The sequence below is a fragment of the Thunnus maccoyii genome, chromosome 19 (assembly GCF_910596095.1).
Source record: "Thunnus maccoyii chromosome 19, fThuMac1.1, whole genome shotgun sequence".
Taxonomy (NCBI): Eukaryota; Metazoa; Chordata; class Actinopteri; order Scombriformes; family Scombridae; genus Thunnus; species Thunnus maccoyii.
The window spans coordinates 17,951,010-17,965,015 of NC_056551.1; the positions used below are offsets into that span (position 1 = coordinate 17,951,010).

Consider the following 14,006-nt stretch of genomic DNA (forward strand, 5'->3'; position numbering starts at 1 on the left):
TTATTGACAGAAATTTCTAATTTAAGCAGCATTGAATATCAGGTGTTTTTCAAATGATAGCATGAGGATATTTTCTAGCAAAAGAAACATTAGCCCCTATGGCTCATTGGCCCAGAGGTTGACACAATAAAAATGTTTGTGTTACATTCAGGGCCATGATCTGTGTGTTTATATGACATGTCAACACATGAGCTCACAAACAGATGGGTCAGAAAAAGGATAAAGCTATTTCAACTGGCTCTAAACGTAGATTGATCAAAAATATTTGGCACCATTCGTAACAGTCAAAGCTTAATGTGTTGAGAGTCCAGATGTTAAACAACAACAACATATCAGTGTTGTTTTTGTAAAATTATGGATGGCTTGTTTCTTAAAAGGTGGGGAGGACTTTCTGAGAGGAGAAGAAATAAGAGTGAGAAAGATTATGAGATGCCGACAGAGGGACATATAAAGTTTTCCCCAGGTAAATGAGGAAATGAACGCTGCCTGTCATTAGACCTGAAAGCCAATCACAGTCAACACTCTACCCCACTTCCTGTCATGGCCACTGGACTCCTCTTCTCAGCTCGGAGAGGTTTTAATTGATTTTCACAATGTGTTTCCTGGCATCACAACACCACTCAACTGTCAAAAATAGGCAAATGAAAGTCAAACAAAAACTGGAAATACAGCCACAGGTCTATTTACCATTCAGCTTAAAAAAATATTTGATTAGAGGTGAACAAACTTCACCAAGAAGTCCTCAATTATCTCTCAGGAATCTCTAAAGCATTGTGGACGTAACTATTCTTGTATACTGTATGCTTGATAAACTATGCTCTCTTAACAAGCCCCCCAAAAATAAAAAACTGACAACAACAGGGAGGGGATTTCAAGACATAAAGAGAACAGAGAGACAGGTTTCCAATAGATCCACCTCCATCCAGCTGGCTGGGTGTATGCAGGGATAAAGAGCCTCCGCCTGACAGTCACAGCACAGACTACTCAAGCTCTGCCTCTGAAGGACACAGACAGACTTAAAAGCATAGGGAAGTGTGTGTGTGTCTGTGTGTGTAAGCATGCATGGGTAATGGGGGGTGCTCTGGCAGAAACTGATGCAGCCCATTAGTCTGCATCAATACAAATGTTCAGCCAAATCTACCATGACAACTGCAGACCAAACCCAAAGCATCCAGTACCACACTGAGCACCGACAGACCCTCTCTCTGTTTCTGCCCACTTTTATTGGTGTTCTGAGATTTTCCACAACATCAAACCCATCATTTTCACTAATCTCAGGTCACCTGTTTCAATCAAGGTTTTTGTGTTTTCATGCTGTTTGGCTAATTCTAGCCCAACAACGTTTTTGTCCAATTTAAGTTCATGAACACATTAAATAAAAAGAATTTAAATTATCTCAACATAACATTGTACATTGTAGATTGCTGCCCCGCAAAAGGCAGAAAGCAATAACACTTGTAATGTCTTTTTCAACTGGTTATTTTACAAAAAAAATCTTTGACACAGATACAGATAAGACCTAAAAACTGCACTCTACCTTCAAGAATAACTTCAGAGAATATTTGGGAAAAAAACACAGTATAATTGAACAAAATCTATTATTTCTTTCAGCTTCCCATCAACCATTTCTTAATAATTACCTTGAAACCAATATAATACATTAATTTAAAATGTAATACATTTAAATATAGTTAATTCCACTGGACTCACTAGGTGAGGCAGCAGTTAGCTATGACTACTCTGCTATGCTAGGCTAGTTACCTTTTAGCCGGACTAGCCAAACTCTTAATTTGCCATGACCGGATTTAACTTTTACCTTTATGTAATTTATGTGGGAAAACAAAGTAAATTACCAAGACATTGTTTCATCATCATTTATACATTTAAATTACACAAAACAGCTAGGGGGAACAAGTAAGCTAAGCAACTTTAGCTTTACCCAAGGCTAGCCGTCGCTATCTCATCAGCTAGCTTTAACTGATCTGGCTCTGGCAGTTTTGTTTGGTTTTAGCTGGTTTGTAGTACTGCAAATTTAAAAATTTTCTTTTAAATTATACATTTATACACACATAATAAATGACATAAAATATTTTAAAAATGTATGATAACAATTATACATAAAAAATGTATGTTAAAACAAATGTGAATAAGTTGTACTCTGGCCTACTAAATTTTAGTGTGTAATTTACTTAGCGTTACTGCGCTAAGTTACATTTTCAACATTATTAATTTAATAACGTTATTCAGTAATCCTACAATTATTGAGACAAATATTTAAAGCAAAAACTTAATACTTCCACCTTCCACGTGTAAAGAAACTCAGAAATGCGTCCAGCGAGGAGGTAGTTGGGGTTGACGTCCTCGCCTTTCTAACAAAAAACATTCACCCCTCATTATAAATCAAATCCTTCCACACTTTTCTTCTCGGTGTCTCCTCTCTGTTGTTTTCCTTCAATACTATCTTAAAACTACTACTATCTTAAAAAGAAAAAACAAATAAAAAGAGGAAAGCGAACAGCATTCTCTCTCTACAATCATTCAGGATGGAAAACTCACTAGGGTCTGTCGTGCTCGTGTGATTAGGACATCAGTTATTGACACAAGAATAAAGACATCAGCAATTAGTTCTGGTGCCAAATACACTCATTAGGGATAAAAGAGTGTGTCCCAGTCGCTGGCATGCTATTAATACAACTGTATCTTTTGTACAGCAAAAATATGCACAGAATCAGATTGGTTTGATGCGGGAAATTCAGCAACAAAAGTGAGATCCCCATCAAAACCTGTCAGTTAAACCACTTCAAAAATCTCTGCAACCCTTCCAAGACGGACTTGTGTCAACCTGGTTTACAGGAAGATGGTCTTAACGTTTCTCGACTGACAGTCAGATTCCCTTCGGTCTGATTTTCTTGTTGCAGTGTTTGCTGCTTGTTGTTCATGTTGGTGTTCATCGCTAGTGGCAACGAGACAAACCAACATGTCTGCTGACAAAGGGACAACTGAAAAAAAAAAAAAGACAAATCAAATCAAGGACAAAGCCCTGAGAGTTTAACATCCATGCAGTCCTTTCTACTGACCTTTTCTGCTTAGAGCGGAGAATACTACATTGTTCAGAGAACAGTCTGAGAACAGAATAAAGTCATCGGTATTTTAACTAATGTATCCATTTCTGCTACAAATTAAACCCCACAATGCCACAGAGCCCTCATCTGATGACATTTAAAAGAAAATTTTGTTGCACAATGTAAATACAGACTGTAAACTGGTATTTTATCATTTATTCCAGTCTAATGCCAGTTTTTGCTTAGAAATGAGAATATAAATTGTAACATTAACTCACAGCCAACACGCTTTATTTCACAATGTAAAAACACTTTGGGCATCATACACTTTCCCTCAATGTCCTAAAAAGACCATAATAACTTAAGAAATGCTTTTCTTGTATGTAATTTTTGTTTGAACTATTATTATCTAATGATGAGCCAATTCATTTTAGCTGTTTGATTATTAAATAGCCTCTAGGTTTACATAGTATGATATACCATTATGGCTGCTACTGCTGCTGAAACCATTTTTAAAAACTGAGCTATACTGACCTACTGAAGTTTCATCAAGAGCGCAGGATTTTATGTAAGCCCTAAAAATGGGAATTAAAGTTTTATTTGAATGCAAATCTTGCTTGCTCACAGTGGCCCATCTCTGAGCGCTGAGGCACTGCGGGAACTAACAGAGCTGTTGTGTAACAGGATCCTTTCAATCGTCTCCAGGCTGCCATCGGTCCAGACAGTGTCCAACACTGCAGTGCACACTAACACAAGATCTGCCAACACCTGCAACCATAGACTGAATGAGCCAGAAGTATCCATTAAGAGGTATCTCTAAAAACTACATGAAGGGTGAAAGAAAAAGGAGGAGCAGCAGGAGGAAGCCAGATGAAACGCAGACATCACCTCTGTAGCCTTCGTATATTCTCCTCTGTCAGTATTATCAACTTCATGCTGGAGTAAAGTAAAACTGGCGGAGGGTAAAGGGAATATAGATCATGTTGCGCAATATTACTAAAAGAAGTTCAACCGGGCCTCTTCCCCCGCCATCTCCGGGAGAAGTTTTTAAGTAAATTAATTTCCTGCTGCCGCAAATCTTAACTCAATCACTTCAGCTGTGCAATACTAGACACCGTTCCAGCAGGCACATCTCTAGTCCATCTATAAACTATGCTAAAACAAATAATCAAATCACAGAGCTCTTTATCTCTTGTGGACAAAGTAGCAATAACATTGGCTTTAGATGCAGGAAGCATTTCTCTTTCTACACAGAATGCTGTCATCTCACAACCACGGGCGCCCCCGCCTCGCCAGACCCCATGTTTCTCATCTCTCCTCAGAAATGTAGGTGCAGGGGCTCGGTGAGCCTCCGCTCCTGTTAAAGAGTGCAATCGCTATGGAAACCAAACACATTACCATGGAAACACAAGGACGGTCTTTAGAGATTACTGTTATGTAAGAAACAGCTGTAGGCCAACATCACACGGCAAGCCAGTCAGTGTCACAATGCGCACATCTTCAAGCTAACGTGTTACTCGTCTCACATTAGCTTCAAAACATCTCAGGGACTCGGCGGCTTCTTCGGTGACAGTAGGTCAGAAGTGAATGTGCATTTCTAGAGATACAATATCCGCTGGATTAAAAACGGCATGTTTGTTTTCAAGATAAAACCAAGTTGGGGATCAAATGCTTAATCTTAACCTGAAACATACATAACCTGGTTATAATCGCAACACAATGACTCTGATGTGCTGAGAAACTTAAGAAATTTCACTGTTTTATAAATGCACTTGTTCTGTATCAAGATGTTAACAGAAAACTCCACTCCGGAAATGTCGCCGTGCATCAGAAGCACCTGTCATCTTGTATCACAGGAAGGGTGGAGTTGCTGCCACAGTTGATTCAAATCAGGACAATAAGAAAGTGTTCATCGTCCACTTTAACTTTCTTTAAGAGACTGAATGTTTGAACATAATGTGGTGATAGCACAAGCGGTTACATCTTGTGACGGCCCGTCTCCCTAATGGCAGACTCACGCTCTTAACCACACCCGTTGGATGATCTGTATTGGAAAGTACATTGAACTCAGTAAGTGCAACCATGGGTGTGCCTGAAGCTGTAGCTCATACATCAAACTGATTGTCAGTATCTGGTCCTGGTACTGTACCGTCTGTCCTAACCAGCACTCTGTACTCTGCAGAAAAAGTATTTAAAAAAAGGGGTTTAAAGGGTACAACTTCTCCAAAGCTGCAAGAGAAACATGTTAAATGAGTGTTGATGTTAAAAAAAAAAATTAAATCCCTTTTCAAACACAGCCAATATTTATGGGTGTGACCAGTGCCCATAAAAAGATCACAGATTAGGGGGAATTCAAGAGAAATCTGAATCATCAGTTTTCTTTCATTAAACCCAGGAGACACACAATGACAAGTTAAAACCAGCCTGAAGGAGAAACCAGTCAGAAAAATGCAGACTTTGAGCATGTGAGCAGAGAAACCTGCTATAGGCTAGCTTTGGTACAGCTAGTATCAGACTTTCTCTCTATTATCTTTGACAAGATGAACTCATTTGAGCTCTTTTCTTCAGGCCTGCTAGGAAATACCAAAACAGTGAAGGTCACACTTGTGTACCGATGGCCACTGACAAGCAGAACATGTGACTGCTTATGCACATTAAAAGCTAATGTCGGTGCCTCCTTTTGCTCTCTGGATGTGGAAAACCCTTGGAATATATGCGTCCGAGGGTTTGCTCGTCTCTTAGCAACGAGAAAAGGTTGTGATGATGAATCAAGCCTCCTGCTTTTGTGTGAGAAATAAGAGAGATTTTGTTTTACTGTAAGAGTATATTTAAAACATACAAATGCTTCAAAAGTAATCAAAAAGGAAACAGCAGCTGACAACAACAGCCCTGTATATCTAGCAGACAATACTTCAAACCTTATCTTTACTACATGTGCTCATTAAGCAGGTTGTAAACTTGGTGGCCACAGACAGCCAGTGAAATGTCTTTACTTAGATCAAAAGGCTGCATTTACAAGAAACTATTGGCTTTAAAGTCAGGCACAGCCTACAGGTCACTTTCAGTAAACAGATATATGCATCTCCTTTTTCAAATTCACAATCAAGACATCCCTGATTATAAGAAAGACGTTTGGAGTCTTCTATCTATCAGTCCATCTATTTCACCAATATTTGAGGCTTTATTCCCATATGGAACAAAATGTGTAACATTGTAAGGGAATATTCTTATTCATACTAGAGAGTGGAAATGGGTGCTATGGACAGAATCTTCTGTGACAATATATACATTTCTATATTGTGAGATCAATACATATCCTAACATAGATTCTGGAAAAAATCAATTATGAAACTGTTTATGGATAAAAACAGCACCAAGAGTCACGCTAGCAGCTCTGTGAGGTTATACTTATGCACAAAGCTTTGAGCTAAATGCACACAATGACATGGCTCACATACTGATGTTTAACAGGTTTATGTTCACCATGTTAGTTTAACGCCTTAGCATAACATTTGCTAATTAGCGCTAAACACAAAGTATAACTGAGGCTGATGGGAATGACATTAATTTTGTACATATTGTTTGATCATAAACTAAAGTACTGGATAAAATAAAGTTTTGACCTGATGGTTGTGCTGGTAGACACAAAAGTTCATCTAAATCCATTTAATAGCTGCTGTTGTTGTTGCTGGAACTGTATTTCCATCTAGACCAATGACCAAAGCCCCATTCCTAACCACACAGGAACGTCCAGATTTGGTTATTCCAGTGAATTAAATACCTGACAAATAAAAGTTACTTCACCACATTCATGCAAAAAAAAAATCACACAAATCAAATATGGTCATAAAGCAGTCCTGCTCACTGATTTGCAATATTGCCCACAATGGCCTGATACACCCAGATAGGTACCTCAGTACTAACAGTATGGCAAAATATCTGACAGCAGACACATTTTTGTGGTATATATATATATGGTCATATTGCTCAAACGCACTAGAAAAGTCTATTGTCTCTTAAACTCTTGATCTGCGTGCCTACCGGGACGATGTCCATCTGTGCACCCGAAAAGGAAAATGAACAGGAAGCTGCTGCGTTAAAAACAGGTGATTGTGAAACAAACAGATGTGTTGAACTCGCTATGACACCACACAATACAGATGTTTCCAGCCTTGACAAAGGCTGCTATGAGGCAATGTTGAGTTAAAAAAAAAAGAAAAAAGGTAGAGATACTATATGAAGAGGAGTACCAGGCTCTCTGCTCTCCCTCAGTGCCTCGCTCTTTGTAAACTTTAAAAAAAACGCACCCGGGAGGAGATTGTACAGATTTCAATTTGATCATCTCTCTTTTGAGATGGCGGAAGCTTGCAGTGAAAACATCTTTTCAGCATGACTAAGCTCTCACCAAACGGAAAGCATTCTGTAAAAGATCCATTTAGTTCGGTCCAAAAATATGACAATCAAGCAATCACCAGTGAAAAGATCATTATGTGTGTATAAAAAAAAAAAAAAGCTGGCCTCAAACATTCACTGTAACAGTTTCAATGTATGTGTGTGTGTGTGTGTGTGTGTGTCCAGTTTGTGTTTCAAGCAGTTTTTAGACATTCAAGAGAGGCACTCAGACAAGGCTCTTTATATCTCTGAGCTGGATGCCTGTCATTACTGGTGACAACTGCTCTTTAGTGTGTGTGTGTGTGTGTGTGTGTGTGTCATGTGCATGTATGTGTGAGACCCTAACTACTGCAATGGTAGGAATGCATTAGGTGTCATTTCAGCATTGCTCCAAGTATGGTCTCGTGCCTTAGACAGTAACTGCGCCCCACACACAGAGAAGCTACAACATGAGCTAATTTCGGACAAATACAGTGTTAAGCAAAAAGAGGAGACAGCAGCAATACATGTGTTAGGTTCACTGACCTCACTGCTACTCAAACAAAACCTCATCACCCTAAGGAAAGAAAATTGGGTCTCATGTCATTTTAATATCCTAAATTCTTTTCCAACATCAAACATGTACAATTATTCTTGATTTCAGACTTTTCCCTCCTAAATTATTTGGGTTCATCCCACATTTTGGCGCATATTCAATCAACCAAGCAGGTCTTATTTAGCAATAAAATGTCTTCTTCCTACCAGAGTTTGTAGCAAGCATGGTATCTAGCTGTCCTCTCTTAAATTACTCCGTGTCTAGACAGCAAACGTAGCGTGAGCAGCACGTGAGCAGAGCAGCAGCGAGTGCTCCGTCTGTGTGTCTATACTGGAGGCGTTCAGGTGCGGTGTTGAGCGTGGGTCACCCGTGAGTTGGAAGAGCTCAGAGCCCGATACACGACTGTAATGACGTGAATAAAACAGAGGATGGAAGCATAAATCAATGCTTCAGGTGGCGGTTACGCCCGTGAGACGCGGCGAGCTCGCACGGAGCCGGTGCAGACAGCTGCATAGATTAAAATGAGAGCGTATCTGTCGCGTGTGACGTTCGCTGGGAAAAACACGTCTGACACGCTTGCTGCTGTCTAGACACGGGGTTATGGTAAAAAGGAGTAACTGGTGAATCAATTTCAAAAGACGTTTTATTGGCAAATGTTCTGTTGGGGTCATGTTGAAATGAGAGGAGGAAACACTATAGCAGAGGAAGAAAGAACAGCCAGCATCAACGCTGATGTTGGAATTACATTAGAAAGTCCTTTGGTGATATTTCACCATGACCCATGAATATGTTGAATATGTGAGTCACTTACATGCTGTGAACAAGTGAATGCAACCGCAGCTCATTATTTCACCTCACACTCATTTTAACTATTCAAAAAACTGGTCGATATCACCGTGCGAGTGTTTGTTTCCTCTTTGAAGTCAAATAGCGCCTTCATCATTGTGCCACCTCTGACATCACATCATCATCCACTCACTCACTATATTACATTACATTTAGTCTCTATCCATTATCCACTGTGTAATTATATCCCAGAATGCAGCTTCCATGTTTTTATGCTTAGTCAACTGATGCTAACCCTCTGAGAAAACAGTGGCACACATCAAAAGAACTAGGATCAAAAATTTAAAACAAATATTTCATATCATCACTGCTTTGGAAAATAACGTCCAGCTTCACCATCGATGGGACTACTGTATGCACAGGAAACATTATTATCTGTCGCTGACCGCCGAGGCCAGGCGAGATGCTATGTTGTGTTAGTGTGCAGAGTACAGTGGCTCGGGTTTATCTGGCTGTCGCATGTCTTATGGGACAGAGAGGCGGGAGATTGCTCTCTGACACAACACACCCCTCCCTGTACATGTTTCCCCTGTGTCACACTCTACCCTGTGCTATCAAGTGTACATCCTGTAATAGCATTCTGCCGGCTAAATATTAGACCCAAACATACTGTACATCGATATGATCCTTTGTGACCTCCGTGGTGTGAATGAAAGTTCAAGGATGACTGTTTTTACATCTCTAAACTTTAAAAAAAAAAAAAAAAGCCTCCTGAAACCCTGCTAAGTGATCACATATGGGGAGGAAGGAAGGAAAGAGAGAAATAGAGAGAATGGACTTGAAATGAGGAACACATTTTCAGCTGCACTGCAGTCAAGGGTGTGGGCGTGGGGAGTGGGAGTAAAACAAACACAGATCTCTGTATCTAGAGTGAGTGTGTATTCATGTGTGTAGTAGCGGTGTAGTGTGTGTCGAGGGTGGCAACATGGAGCCAGACTGACAGAGCTGAGCTCCGTCCTTGGGGAGTTTCACTCATTCTAACAGAATTACCAAATCCAGGGTGTTACCGTCCCCTAACACACACGCACTGAAAATGTATCTCGGCAGTTTGGCTTTGCTAATCCACATACAGTATGAGGGGGAAGGGACTTCACAGTGTACTTTAGAAAGGAGACAGCAACAGATTAGTGGTTATGTTGTTCAGTTTGGACCCAAAAACAAACAGCTGTCAAACAGCAAAGCATAGTAAACAATTAAAAAAGACTTACGCGCTGTGACACAAACTCACTGGGTATTATCACCTCTCGATCTTCTTTCTGATGCTATTAGTAGAGCTGGACAATTACAGCTGCATCTAACAATTATTTTCATTATTGCTTAATCTGTCTGTTGTTTTTTCTTTACTTTTAGCCTATAATTAGCAGGAATAAATTGTGAAAAATGGGCATTTCAAGCTCCCAGAGCCCAAGGTGACATTATTTGTCCTGTCTGGCCTACAGTCCAAAACCTGAAGATAATCAATTTACAATAATACAAAATGGTGAAAAGCAGCAAAATTCTCAAATTTGAGAAGCTTGAACCAGCAAATACTAGAAATTTTTCTCTGATGAAGGACTCAAAAGATTAACTGATGAATAAATACCATCATGTAGCTTTATTGCATTTATGACTTTCGCTTTATCAATACACAGTGTATTCATATGCACTATCATTGCATACTTTATATTTAGAGATGTGGTCCAAAGCTTATCTCAGTTTCTAGTTTAAAATGTTGGTTTGATGCATTTTATTTAGGATCGATAGGAGTTGGCTGCTTTAACAACACAATATGGAATTTAATAACGTAAATCTGATGCAGTGAGACATGGTGTTTCCTCTCATACTGTGAAAATACAGGTTAGCAAGTGAAGTGAAAAAAGTGCTTACAATTCAAATGTGATGTGCACAGTTATTATTATTATTATGCAGGATGTAGCGTCATATGACAAAAAGGAAACTGCTCCATCACCACACAACTGAATACAGCTAACAAACTGTCCTACACACAACAAACACACCCAGACTAGAAACAGACCCGGTGTTACATCGTGTTTGGTGACCCATCAGATTCTGTGATCTGCAGTGATGGAAGAAGTACTCAGATCCTTCACTTAAGTGAAAGTAGGGCTGGGCGATATATCAATATCGTGATATGAGACTAGATATTGTTATATTGTGATATGGCATAAGTGTTATCTCTTCCTGGTTTTAAAGGCTGCATTACAGTAATGTGATGTAACTTTCTGAACTCACCAGACTGTTCTAGTTGTTCTATTATTTGTCTTTATCCACTGAGGTCATTATATCCACATTACTGATGATTATTTATCAAAAATCTCATTGGGTAAATATTTTGTGAAAGCACTCATCCCTACAATATTGCTGTAATATCGATATTGAGGTATTTGGTCAAAAATATTGTGATATTTGCCCAGCCTTAAGTAAAAGTATCTGATATATTAAATACATTTGAGAAAGTACATCATTAATACTGATGAGTCAATGCATACGCAGCATTTCTGCAAAATTGGTACTTTTACTTTAGTACTTTAAGTAAATTTAGCTGGTAATACTTCTATACTTTTACTTAAGTATGATTTTAAATGCAGGATTTTTACATGGTGATATTGATAGGCTACTTTTACTTAAGGACCTGAGTACTTCTTCCAACACTGCAGGTCACAGAAATTGATGGGTCACCAAATACAGTGTAACATCGGTGCAGAACAACTACAGGAGGAAAACCTAGGCAGCACAAAAGCCCATATTTAAGAGCTACAGTAAGTGTGCGCCATGTGAAATGCAAAATAACGCAAACACAGGCCTGCTCGGGAAGCTGGCTAATGATACTCGGGGCAAAAACACACATTCAGTGTGGCCCAAGGCTGTTGTTTTTTTCTACACAGGAAAGCGTCCGAGCGAGAGGTGAATTCATTAAACCGTATTGAAACACACAAACAGTCGTTTACAGTATGAAAACGTGCCTCTCTGCAGACTCAACCGACCAGAGGCAACGTATTAGCAAAACAGTGAGAGCTCGCCACACCGAAACACAAGGAGACGACTGAGCCACAAACATATTAACACATGGACCGTGTCGCACCGGACAGACGCTGCAGGTGAAAATGCAAACCGTGTCGATTATTTTGGAGCTTACCCTCTGTTTGTTGAAGTGATGAGATATAAACAGTGGTCGGTGAAAGCGGGGCGGCGATTTTCACTATTTTTATCCCCCACCCTGGTGACTTCAGAGTGGGTTTATCGTCCCTGCGTCGCTCCGCCCATCCACCGTCATCCAATTTGGGTGCGCCGAATTTTTTTTTTTTCTAGGATAGCGAAGTCATGACCCGCCCTTCTCTGCCTCTGATTGGCTAATACTCGTTGCCTTCGTTGGTTGGATTGGTTAGGTTTAGGCACGAGGCGTGAGATTACGGAGCCGTATATAAGAGTAAACCAACCAGAGGCAGAGTAAGGCGGGTCATGACTTCGTCATCCTAGGGAAAAAAATATCGCCTTGGGTGCGGTAAACGAGTAATCTGCAGCCCAGCATTGGCCACCCGGAAACACCTGACCGCACCGGGGAGATTTGGTTGGAGCATGAGCATCTGGCCCGCCCCCCCTTGAAGGGGTTTTAGGTTTTCACTTTCTAGCTCAAGGTAGTAAAGCCATGCAGCTAAGGGGAGAGTAGGACGATGCCGGTCAGATTCATACACCTGTTTTATTGGTGGTAGTAATGCACCAATACATTGCAATGTTTCATAGCAACTGAAAAAACAAGGATTGTTGTGTGTATAAATTACAGCTGCAACAATTAGCCGATTAATCCATTAGTTGCCAACTATTGAATCTTCAGCCATCTTGATAATCGACAAATTGTTTTCTGAGACAAAAATGTCCAACTTCTCTGTTTCCAGCTCCTCAAATGTAAATATTTTCTGGTTTCTTTAGTCCTCTATGACTGTAAACTGAATATCTTTGGGTTGTGGACAAAACAAGACATTTGAAGACACCTTGGGCTTTTCACCATTTTCTGACATTTTATGGACCAAACAGCTGATCGATTAAACAAAAAAACAAAAAAAATCGACAGATTAATAGATAATTAAAAGTAATCATTAGTTGGAACTGTACACTGTGATGTAGTAAATTCATGTTGTTAATCTCCTACACAGAACAGAAACAATCTTTATCTGTTGCTCTATAAAGTTTGAATTATGAGCGCTCATAGTAATAGAAAATAACATCATTAGTTCATACAATTGAATTGTACTGCCTGAGAATTTCAAAAGACCCTTTAATGTTTGTCCTGTATTCAAGCAGTAATCATAACCATACCAAAAGTAAATCAGACTTGAATCCAAGCTCAGAGTTAGTTAGTTGGCTGAACAGGTGATGTGCAGTGTAAAAACACTGCAATCACTGCTACTATTGACTTCTAATGATTGTGAAACTGGAGATATTGCATTTTATTAATGCGTTGATCCTGCACGGTGATATCACTATGTGGAGAAAAAGTGTGAGATAATGACATATTTCACATGAAACCATATTGTACAATGTAGCCTATAGTCAGTGCAATACTGACAGTTAGTGAGTGCAATACTATTTAACCAAATTTTTAATTGGATATCTAATTTATGGCCTCCTTTGCACATCTGTATTTTTAAACATTTTTATTGTTTTTACTCTTTTAAATATGCTCTGCCACTTTACTGACCACTGGTCACTGTGTTCTGTTATTTTAGGAATAGTGTAAACTCTATGTACCAGGGGTACAATAGTGTATTTTGTATGTCTGTACATATGGAGATGATGTACCTATATTGCATGTACCTTTTATTTTTCTATAAGCAGCTGTATGCAACACTTTATATACAATAATATATATACCGTACACAATAATATCTTATCTTATACTAATATTGAGTTTGGACCTGTGGTAATGTTGTGGTTTCACACCAAAATTTAAAACATATATGGGGTCTGTGCATTCTTTGAAAGGTGATACAAAATGATAAAAGCATACATTGAATTTAATTGAATGATTTTGCTCAGATGCACTAGACGTGTGGTGTTATTTCTGAGATAACACAAACAACTTTGAATTTAGTTTAGCTAAATCATCGGAGCAATCAAACCCATTTTTAAGAGCATGTAGGGTTACACTTGAATCATTTAGGCCTCATCTCTTT

General features: G+C 39.2%; 1 protein-coding gene across 4 annotated transcripts in view; it reads right to left on the bottom strand.

Annotated features, from left to right (window-relative positions):
* The window catches only part of add1 (adducin 1 (alpha)), a 30,004-nt gene extending 17,907 nt beyond the window's left edge, over positions 1-12,097 (bottom strand). For 2 of the 4 annotated variants that reach the window (XM_042394876.1, XM_042394877.1), the window contains exon 1: positions 11,972-12,093. The gene's annotated coding sequence lies outside the window, so the exon portion shown is untranslated. Of the gene's footprint in view, positions 1-11,971 lie in introns of all 4 variants that reach the window. The other 2 variants (XM_042394878.1, XM_042394875.1) reach the window with 2 other exon arrangements.
* Between the last annotated feature and the right edge of the window lie 1,909 nt (positions 12,098-14,006).